The following is a 10622-nucleotide window of genomic DNA, read 5'->3' as shown; positions in this document are numbered from 1 at the left end:
GAAGCTTACAGTTTAGGCCCAACAGGGCTAGATATTTGTCAGAAGTATAACATTGAGGCCAGGCACTATGGCTCATGCCTGTAATCCCAGCACTTTAGGAGGCCAAGGCAGGCAGATCACTCCAGGTCAGGAGTTTGAGACCAGCCTGGCCAACATGGTGAAACCTTATCTCTACTAAAAATACAAAAAAATCAGCTGGGCATGGTGGCAGGTGCCTATAATCCCAGTGACTGGGGAGGCTGAGGCAGGAGAATTGCTTGAACCCGGGAGGCGGAGGTTGTAGTGAGCCAAGATTGCGCTACTGCACTTCAGCCTGGCGTCTAGTGACAAAGCGAGACTCTGTCTCAAAAAAAAAAAAAAAAAAAGCAGCAAGACATCAATCATCACTGTCTCACAAATCAAATCTGAACCAAATGGATTTCTCAGACTGGAGATTTAAAGCAAATAAGAGTGGCTCACACCTGTAATCCCAGCACTTTGGGAGGCCACGGCAGGCAAACTGCTTGAGCCCAGGAGTTTAAGACGAGCCCTCAGCAACATAGTAAGATCCTGTCTCTATTAAAAAATAAATAAATAAACCAAATGAGAGACTAATTGGTGGATGTGGTGGAGCAAAACAGAGGAAAAAATAGTTTTCATTTTGGCAGAGCCGGTAACTTCCTTTGAATAAAGTAAGATATACAGCCCCCTGGAGCAAAGTCTGTTAAACCGTGCTAGCCTATCTGGGTCTAGACACAGGTGCAGGCATGATTTCGTCTTCCACAGGCCCCTACAACTCTCTATTGTCTTCTATCCAGCCTGATATGCATGTTTATGTTATAGACTGGTCCCTGTAGATATCTGATTTCGTAATATCTGGTTTTGAGATTTTTAGGATAAGAGAACTTGAGATATGGGAAAATCTTTTGCTATTGGGATTCTTAGAGTCAGAAACCCAAAATGGATAATTTTTACCCCCTTTGTATTCTTTCTTTCTTTCTTTTCTGAGACAGTGTCTTTCTCATAATGTACTCCCAATTAGTTTCTTTCTTTCTTTTTTTGAGACAAGGTCTTGCTTTGTCACCCAGGCTGGAGTGCAGTGGTGCAATCTTGGCTCACTGCAGCTTCAGCCTCCACATTTCAAGCAATTCTCCTGCCTCGGCCTCCCAAATAGCTGGGATCACAGACCTGTGCCACCAAGCCCAGCTAATTTTTACATTTCTAGTAGAGACAGAGTTTCACCATGTTGGCCAGGCTCGTCTCAAACTCCTGACCTCAGGTGATCCACCCACCTCGGCCTCCCAAGGTACTGGGATTACAGGCATGAGCCACTGCAATCAGCCCCACTTGGTTTCTTGATTTATCTGTTTGTTTCTTTGAGATGGAGTCTCACTCTGTTGCCCAGGCTGGAGTGCAGTGGCATGATCTCGGCTCACTGCAACCTCCGCCTCCCAGGTTCAAGCATTTCTCCTGCCTCAGCCTCCTGAGTATCTGGAATTACAGGTGCCTGCCACCGCATCTGGCTAATTTTTATATTTTTAGTGGAGATGGGGTTTCACCATGTTGGCCGGGCTGATCTCAAACTCCTGACCTCAACTGATCTGCCCACCTCAGCCTCACAAAATGCTGGGATTACAGACCTGAGCCACCGCGACCAGCCCCATTTGTATTTTCTATATTGATTTCCTTTTTGTTCTCTCTCAAAATTTTAACAATTTTTTTTAAAATTACTTTATAAAATTTTAATACATTTCCCTTTGAAACCATAGCCCTTATAAACCTTTGTAAAAGGAAAATAAAGAAAGAGCTCTTTTTAAGCATTCTTGAGCAAATGAAAAAAAAGAGAAGAAGTGGTGACCCCTGGTTACTACAGGATTCACAGTGAAAAAACCCCAAAGAGAAAGCAAAGTTCAGAAAAAATATAGTTGAGAAACATGCACAGCCATAGCCATACTTTCCTCCCTGGAGAGTTTCATTCCAGAGCTCAAATACTGGTACATTCATATTTTCAGTAAGGAAAACCATTCCTTTATATGCCCATGATTAGACTGAACTGACCCCACCCATGATCTATCAATGGCATCGCTATTCTTTGAATCACATAAGCATATGACCAAGAGCCTAATCTTCCTAAAGATCACCTTCATGTGTCAATTCTCCAGTCAAAGCTTTCAATAGCTTCCCAATAGCAACAGTAATTAATAAGTGCAAGGAGAATGTGCCCCATCTCCTTCCTAGGAGATGTGTCCCTGCTTGAGAATCACTGCACATAATGACAGTTAATAACTGAATTAAATGGAGAAATAAATGTGTTACAAGCGAAAAAAAAAAAGCTGGAAACCACTTTCAGAATAAAACACTGATCTGCCAGCCCAACATTTAAGGCCCCCACAATTTAACCTCAAGTTATTATCTTGCTAACTTTATTTTCTACTAATCCTCATCCATTATTTTTCTTATTTTGTGTTCACGGCCCATGTGCTTCCCACCTAAAATGCCTTCCACATAGTTTTCAATCAAAGCCCAGTTCAAGTCCTGCCATTTATAGAAAGCTTTTTCTAATCACTCCATTGCTATGGCCCTTATTATCATTCGCTCAGCACTGTAAGCTCTTTGATGGTAATATTACCATAACTTATATGCTCACAGAACCTCATACAGCCCACATGCCTTCAACCGAATACTGAAAGAATGAATTAACTGCAAGTTTTTCTAGGTCAGAGAACTGACACACACAATAGGAGCAAGCATACTGTCATGCATCTGGACTTATCCTTCTTTATGATGCCCACAAGGACACTAAAAAAAAGTCCTGAATCCTATGGCTTACTCTACATATTGAACAACAGGTACATGGTAAAAGGGTAGCCCTTCTAACTGCAGAAGTAGAACCCTTGTGACTTTATGGCTAATATTCTTTCCAGGATTTTGTTCGGTACTTATTCTTTTGACTTTTGAGGTGTTAGTCTCTTAACTAGCTCTAAAAAAAGGGAGGTCTGGGATTTCTCAATAATACAAGACTCGATACAATACACTTCATCCCAAAATTAGGACTGCCTTTCAGAAAACATAAATGTCAAAAAAATAAGGCAGGTAGTAGAATGGCAATATAGACTACTCATCTATTTACATGTAAGGCCGCCTACGTCTAAGGCTACCAACAGGTGATTTTTTTTTCTTTTTTTTTTTTTTTTTCTTTCCAACAGGCAATTATTTGATGGCTTATTCATAAGACAAGGAAAATAAAAGTGAGAAGATATGATTCCCTCATCTATTCAACAAATATTTATAGAGTGCCTACTATGTATGGAGGCACTGTTCTAGGCACTGGGGATAGACCGGTGCACAAAACACACATCTTTGCTCTTGTTGAGCTTCTATTTTAACAGACGGGAGATAAACCACAAACAATAAGTATAATAAAATAATGCCATTTATGGCAATATGTTGGAAACTAGATGCTATGGAAAAAATAAAAAGTAGAGGATGGTAAAGTGAAATGGGAATGCTAAGGTGCAGAGAGGGAGAAATGTAGCTTACAACTTTAAATGAGTAGTCAGGGTAGACTCTGTTAGGAAGGTAACATTTGAGCAAAGACATTGTTGTAGTCCATGTAGACAGACACAGTCTATGTAGATACATCTACATGTTCTTTGACACAGCTCCCCTTAAAAGGTGAAGTTTAATTACCCTACACTTAAATGTGACCTAGACTTAGTGACTTATTTCTAATAAAAAAGAATACAGTGAGATAGTGATAGAATGTAACTTCCGAAATTATGTTATAAAAGGACTTGGTTTCATTTCTCATTTTCTTTTCTTTTCTTTTTTTCTTTCTTTGAGACAGAGTCTCATTCTGTCACCCAGGCTGGAGTGTAGTGGTGTGACCTTGGCTCACTGCAACCTCTGACTCCCAAGTTCAAGCAATTCTCCCACCTCAGCTTCCTGAGTAGCTGGGATTATAGGTGCATGCCACCACACCCAGCTAATTTTTGTATTTTCAGGGGGGATGGGGTTTTGCCATGCTGGCCAGGCTGGTCTTGAACTCCTGACCTCAAGTGATCTGCCCGCCTTGGCCTCCCAAAGTACTGCGATTACAGGCATGAGCCACTGCACCTGGCCTTGGTCTCTGTTTCTTAGATCACTGGCTTTGGAGGAAACCAGGTCCTGTGAGCAGCCCTATGGAGAGGCCATGTGGCAAGAAATGGCACCTCTTGCCAATAGCCACATGAGAAATCTTGGATATGAATTATCCAGACCTTACAATGACTGCATTACCAGCTGACATATTGACTGCAACTTCATGAGAGACGCTGAGCCAGAATCACACCCACTAAGCTGCTCCCATATTCCTGACCCTCAGAAACCATGCAAGATAATAAATGTGTGTTGTTTTAAGCCATTACATTTTGGGACAATTTGTTACACAGCAGTGGATAACTAACAGAGACTTAAAGGAAGTGAGGGAGGTGGCCACACAAATATCTGAAGAAAGAACATCCCAGGCAGAGTGAACAGCCAATGTAAAGGCCTAAAGTCAGGGCATGCGTAGAGTGTTAGAAAAACAGCAAGAGGCCAGTGTGGCTGCAGTGGAGTGAATGAGGGAGAAAGTTGTAGGAGATGAGGTCAGAAAGGGAAAAGAGTCCTGTAAGATCATATAGGGTTTTACAGGCCACCGTAAAGTCTTTGGATTTCACTCTGTACAGGAAGTGTTAAGCCACGGAAGGGCTTTGAGCAAAAGAATATCACAATGTACCTTGTGACTTAATAAGATTGCTTTGTTGATAATAGGCCTGGGGGGGTAGGAGTAGCAGCAGGGATACCAGCAAGGAGGCTTTTGCCATAATGCACATAGGAGATAATGGTGGCTCGAATCAGTATGGTAGCAGCAGAGGTGAGATTATGGGCACAGTTTTAAGATACAGCCAGCAGGATTTCCTAATGGACTGGCTGTAGGAAGTGAGAGGACCACAGCTAGGATTGACTCCAAGGTTTTTTCATCCAAGCAAGTAAAAGAATGAAGCTTCCATCAATTTAGATGGGAAGGGGTTGTTGGAAAAACAAATCTGGGCATAAGACTGGAAGTTCAATTTTGGACTTGTTGAATTTAAGATGTCTTTGAGACTTCTGTATGAAAATGTTGAAGAGGCAGTCTAGAGTTTTAGGGTAAGATCTAGATTGAAGAATAAATGTGGGATTCATCCACAAGATGGTATTTGAAGGTGCTATGGTGGAATGCCAGAGGAGCAGGCTGAAGAGGTCAAGAGGATAAAATCATAAATGATCATGTGTGGCGTGCAAGGAGTTTGAACTTTATCCTGCAGGAAACTGGGAACCACTAAAGGACTTTGCAAGAAAGTGTCATAATCAAGTTTCTATTTCAAAGACATCACTCTGACAGAACTACAAGTTCAACTGCAGGGAAGTAAGAACTGACCAGGAGACAAGTTAGGAGGCTATTGCACAGTCAAGCCAAAAATGGGAGAGAAAAACCAGGCACAGTGGCTCACATCTGTAATCTTAACACTTTGGAAGGCCAAGGCAGGTGGATAACCTGATGTCAGGAGTTCAAGAACAGCCTGGCCAACATGGTGAAACTCTGTCTCTACTAAAAATACAAAACTTAGTCAGGCATGGTGGCTTAAGCCTATAGTCCCAACTACTCAGGAGGCTGAGGCATGAGAATCACTTGAACCTGGGAGGCAGAGGTTGCAGTGAGCAGAGATCACGCCACTGTACTCCAGCCCAGGCAGTGAGACCAGTGAGACTTGATCTCAAAAAAAAAAAAGCCAGAGTGGGAAAGCGGAGAGAAAATGACTAACCTCAGACAACAGAAGCTGGAATAGAGAAGATAGGCAGATTCAAAAGATAGTCAACAAGTTGGGCTTTGAAAGTAAGGACAAAGAAGAAAGTGGGTGACCCCGAAACTTCTAGCTTAGAAAACTGAATGGATAAAGACATCATTCCCCAAGACAAGGAGTACAAGATAAATAGCCTGGGGGAGTAGATAACTCATTTTGGGCATGTTTAGGATATGCTTTATGTGGGACATCCAAGTGGAAATGTCAAACGTGCAGAAAGAAATATGGGCCTAAAACACAGTGGATATATAAAATTGGTATTCAGTGATGTACTTACAGACAATAGTTGACATGGGGATCTAGATGAGATGACCCAGAGACAGGGAAAGTGAAGGGTGAGAGGATCAGGGACCTGATCCTGGGAAACACTAACCTTTAAGAGGCAGGCAGAAGATGGAGAGCCAGCGAAGGAAACCAAGTAGAACTGTGAACAAGCTTAACAGGATGGCAATTTTCAGGTGAAAGCATTGCCCATCTTCCCCCAGGTGATAGAAGCACTAGCTTCATAAGAGCAGCAGTGACTATCTTCATAGCTTAAAGTATCTGCTCTAGAATCAAGCTGCAACCAGACAGGAGATGAGGACAGTAACTACAACTAGACAGAACATAATAACCATGGCTGCATTTAGGATGCTAAATCAAATCAATGTTAACCATAGCCCCCTAATTTCTTAGCTAAGGTATTATACTGTACAGATTAGTTAAGATTTTTATAAGGCATTCAGAATCCAGCAGTAAGAACGACTGCTATGGTGAATACTCTCCTATGAAGAAAGAGACGGGGAGAATTGCAGAATGTCCATCTCTGCTAAGGGACCCCTACCAAAGGAAGCCAACTTCACGCAACTGCCCAGGTTTTGGTTTCAAGGGCTGCTAGGAAGCAGCCAGAGGTTGCCAGCTGTAGAGGGCGGGGCTCTATTTTGGGCTGCCTGCTGTCCCTGAGCCTGGCCGCGTCTGGTTGAGCAGCATGCAGCCCCAGTGACTCACACACCCATGCAAACCGCCTGTGGCTCAGTGGCATGGCCTTGGAATGCCAGCCTTAGGCCAGCTCCCTCCTTACCCCATTACGCTGGGATAAATAAATAAAGAGCCCGCCAGAAGCCACACAGCCTGATGGCAACCAGATGGAGAGAGCGAGGCATGGACAGGGCCAGGGGAAGGAACTCCCTCCAGTGGACTAGACTGAGAGTGGGCTCTGCCCAGTCATCCTAAACTTCCTCTTTAGTACAGTTCCTCCCGCCATGTAACAACAGTCCCTAATGCTCTGACTCTTCTTTCATTCCTAAAGATGCCTCTCAACCCATACCTACAAAGTGCCCTGTATTGGGTTCTTGCCCTCCATGAAGATGCCAAGAGGCACCCCACCCAGCCTTGACTCGAGTGGATATTGCCAGTATTTCCCCTCTAGTCAGGCCACTATTAATTGGCCCCTTAGATTCCCCAGAATTGAGAAATCAGAGGCTCTTAGAGGGAGTGGAAAAACAAAAGGCCCAAACAGAGAGAAGTAACCCCTGTTCAATTCTTACCTTCCTGAATCTTAGTATCCTAACAACCGGCCTGGCCTGCTGCCCCCTGTGCCTTATTGTCTATAGACTCTTGCCTAGTAATAACCCCAATGAGAATTTAAAAAACTGACCCCAGGCAATGACCGCATGGCCGTCTGACACCAGCCCTGGCCCCCCTGCGCCTTCATCCAGAGCTCTCTCCCTGGTTTGTTTATCTTCCTATTCCATGTTGCTTATTTTGATGGCACATCCTTTTAGTTCAGTCTTGAGTGACCCCATGACCCTTCTGTGTCCTGTTTGTAGGACCCTGGGCAAGCAGAGTAACTAAAAAGATGCAGCAGTCATAAGGAGTTCTACACCCCCAGTAGGAAACCTTTCAGTTCTAGCAGCTATGCAGGACATTCTGAGGACAGTGCAGTGACTCCAGAGGTCACAAGAATTCCATGTTACCTCAGCCCTATGTCTCCCCTAACTGGTGTGTACAATCAGTTAAAGTAGCAAAACAAAACAGGGATAATTCTAGACTGTGTGTCAAGAAATGTAGGAAGTCCTAAACATAAAGCTACAGCTATATGACCTTAGGCAAGTCACTTAACCTCTCTGAGGCTCGACTTCTTCATCTATAAAATGGAAAGCTATAACTATAACTACCTACCTCCCAAATCCTTTCCAGATATAATAAAATTCTACAAGTTTATGAAGTTGATTCACCCAGAAACTACAGGACCAGTAGTTTTTGGTACTTTTTTTTTTTTTTTTGAGACAATCTCACTCAGCCACCCAGGCTGGAGTACAGTGGCACAATCTTGGCTCAGTGCAACCACAGTCTCCCAGGTTCAAGCGATTCTCCTGTCTCAGTCTCCTAAGTAGCAGGAATTACAGAAACCCACCATCACGCCTGACTAATTTTTGTATTTTAGTAGAGACAGGGTTTTACCATGTTGTCCAGGCTGGTCTTGAACTCCTGACCTCTGGTGATTCGCCCACCTCAGCCTCCTAAAGTACTAGGATTCCAGGCGTGAGACATGACGCAGGGCCAGGACCAGTATTCTTGAAATAGTTGGTTCTAAAACACTACTACTCTTCCTATGCTGGTACCTAAATTCTATATGCTTTCTCATTCAGTTCTACAGGGCTCCTCCCAACCCCGTAGTATGAAAGAGATGAGCCTCCAATTTCACAAATGAGAAGTGATTTATCCAAAGCTGCAGAACGAGCCAAGAGAATAACTGAAGACCCCAAATACAGATCTAATAAGCAACACTGAGCCAGGTCCAGTGGCTCACACCTGTAATCCCAGCACTTTGGGAGGCCAACGTAGGCAGACCACATGTAGTCAGCAGTTCAAGACTAGCCTGGCCAACATGATAAAAATGTCTCTACTAAAAGCACAAAAATTAGCTGGGCATGGTGGCGCACACCTGCAATCCCAGCTATTTGGGAGGCTGAGGCACAAGAATCTCTTGAACCCAGGAGGCAGAGGTTGGAGTGAGCTGAGATCACACCATTGCACTCCAGCCAAAATAAACCAACACTGTATCCACAGGCCACACTGTCATAATTTTTATAAAATCTCCCTAGCATAGATTTATCAAAATATTAATCCCAATTTATTGAAAACTTACTACTTGTAGGCACCATATGCAGTGCTGGGGATATAGAAATGCATTCAGCGTGGTCCTTGCCTCAGAGTCCACAGATGAATTGAAGAGAAAGCCATAGTCTTGTAGATGTACAAACAGTAATACTACAATGTTATAAGTGGTAAAACAGGGGTATAATCCAAGGTACTGTAGTAGCAGGGAAGAACAATCTTTACAAGTGGAGTACAGAAAGGTCTCCCAAACAAGGTGAAGCTAACATCTAGGAGATTAATAGAAGTTTACAAGTAAGATAAGGCTACAACATTGGGCATTCTAGATCACGGGAAGAATGTGTATATAAAGATAAGATAAAACAGCATTTGGGGAAATTAAAAGTCATTCCATATAGCTAAAGCATAAAGTACATAGAGAAAAATGTTAAGAAGTCAAGCTCAACAGGTATGCTAAATCAGGAAGAGACCTCTCTACTGAGCCAAGAACCAGCCTTGCATTATTTAACTAAGGGGGTCAGGCAGGGAACTGGGGCAATAGGCCTGGCACAGTGGCTCACGCCTGTAATCCCAGCATTTTGGGAGGCTGAGGCAGGCAGATCACCTGAGGTCAGCAAGCTGGTCAAGACCAGCCTGACCAAAATAGTAAAATCCCGTCTCTGCTAAAAATACAAAAATTAGCTGAGCATGGTGGCATGTCTGTAATCCCAGCTACTAGGATGCTGAGGCAGGAGAATCGCTTGAACCCGAGAGGGGCAGGTTGTGGTGAGCCGAGATCGTGCCACTGCACTCCAACCTGGGCAACAGAGCAAGACTCCGTCTCAAAAAAACCAAAAAAAACAAACAAAAAAAACAAAATTAGCTGGGCATGGTGGCAGGCACCTATAATCCCAGCTACTCGGGAGGCTGAGGCAGGAGAATCGCTTGAACCTGGGAGGCGGAGGTTGCGGTGAACCAAGATTGTGCCATTGCACTCCAGCCTAGGCAACGAGAGTGAAAAAAGTGAAACTCCATCTCAAAAAAAAAAAAGAAAAAGAAAATGGAGCAATAATACTAAGGTACTAACTGTACAACCAACAAGTCCCAGAAGAGTGAGGGAAGAAGATCAATAGTGACTGGCATTATCAAAGGTCACTATTATTAATACTTCCCCTATTTGGCATTTAATAGATGTTTCTTTTGGCTGAGCTCAATCCTTAGAAGGGAAACCTAGGCAGGAGCTTCTGACAGACCACAATTATCTACTCCCCATTCATTCCTTCGCCAGTCTCCTTGTATAAACACTGTGATTTTCCACAACCTACTGTGCCCACAAGACAGCCCCCAAATGGTAGCCCTAAGCTTTTTACCTTCCTTTCCTGCTAGATGCTAAAAGGGCCTAGACAAGTAATGATGCCTACCCTTCTGCTCCACAATCCAGACCTTGTGACCAGATCCCAGCAAGCAAAAATTTAACAACGGGTCAACCAACATTTCCAAGGCTAGAGAATTCCAAATGAAATCCCTGGTACCTTAACAGAAATGTTCTGTAAGTATCAATCAGCCCACTTTCACCTCTTACGTTCTTTCCCACTTTTCATCTCAAGCCTTATCAGACTTTCTATGAGCAACTTCTTCTTTTTTTTTTTTTTTTTGAGACGGAGTTTCACTCTTGTTACCCAGGCTGGAGTGCAATGGTGCGGT

At 43.4% G+C, this 10622-nt stretch overlaps 1 protein-coding gene across 4 annotated transcripts in view; it reads right to left on the bottom strand.

Annotated features, from left to right (window-relative positions):
* NHEJ1 (non-homologous end joining factor 1) overlaps positions 1-10622 on the bottom strand; it is a 95511-nt gene that overhangs the window by 69341 nt on the left and 15548 nt on the right. The window lies entirely within an intron of this gene.

This window comes from Sapajus apella, unplaced genomic scaffold (genome assembly GCF_009761245.1).
Source record: "Sapajus apella isolate SASKATOON/1434 unplaced genomic scaffold, GSC_monkey_1.0 scaffold10, whole genome shotgun sequence".
NCBI lineage: Eukaryota > Metazoa > Chordata > Mammalia > Primates > Cebidae > Sapajus > Sapajus apella.
The sequence above is the reverse complement of the archived record's forward strand: the minus strand, read 5'-3'. Positions and strand labels throughout refer to the sequence as shown.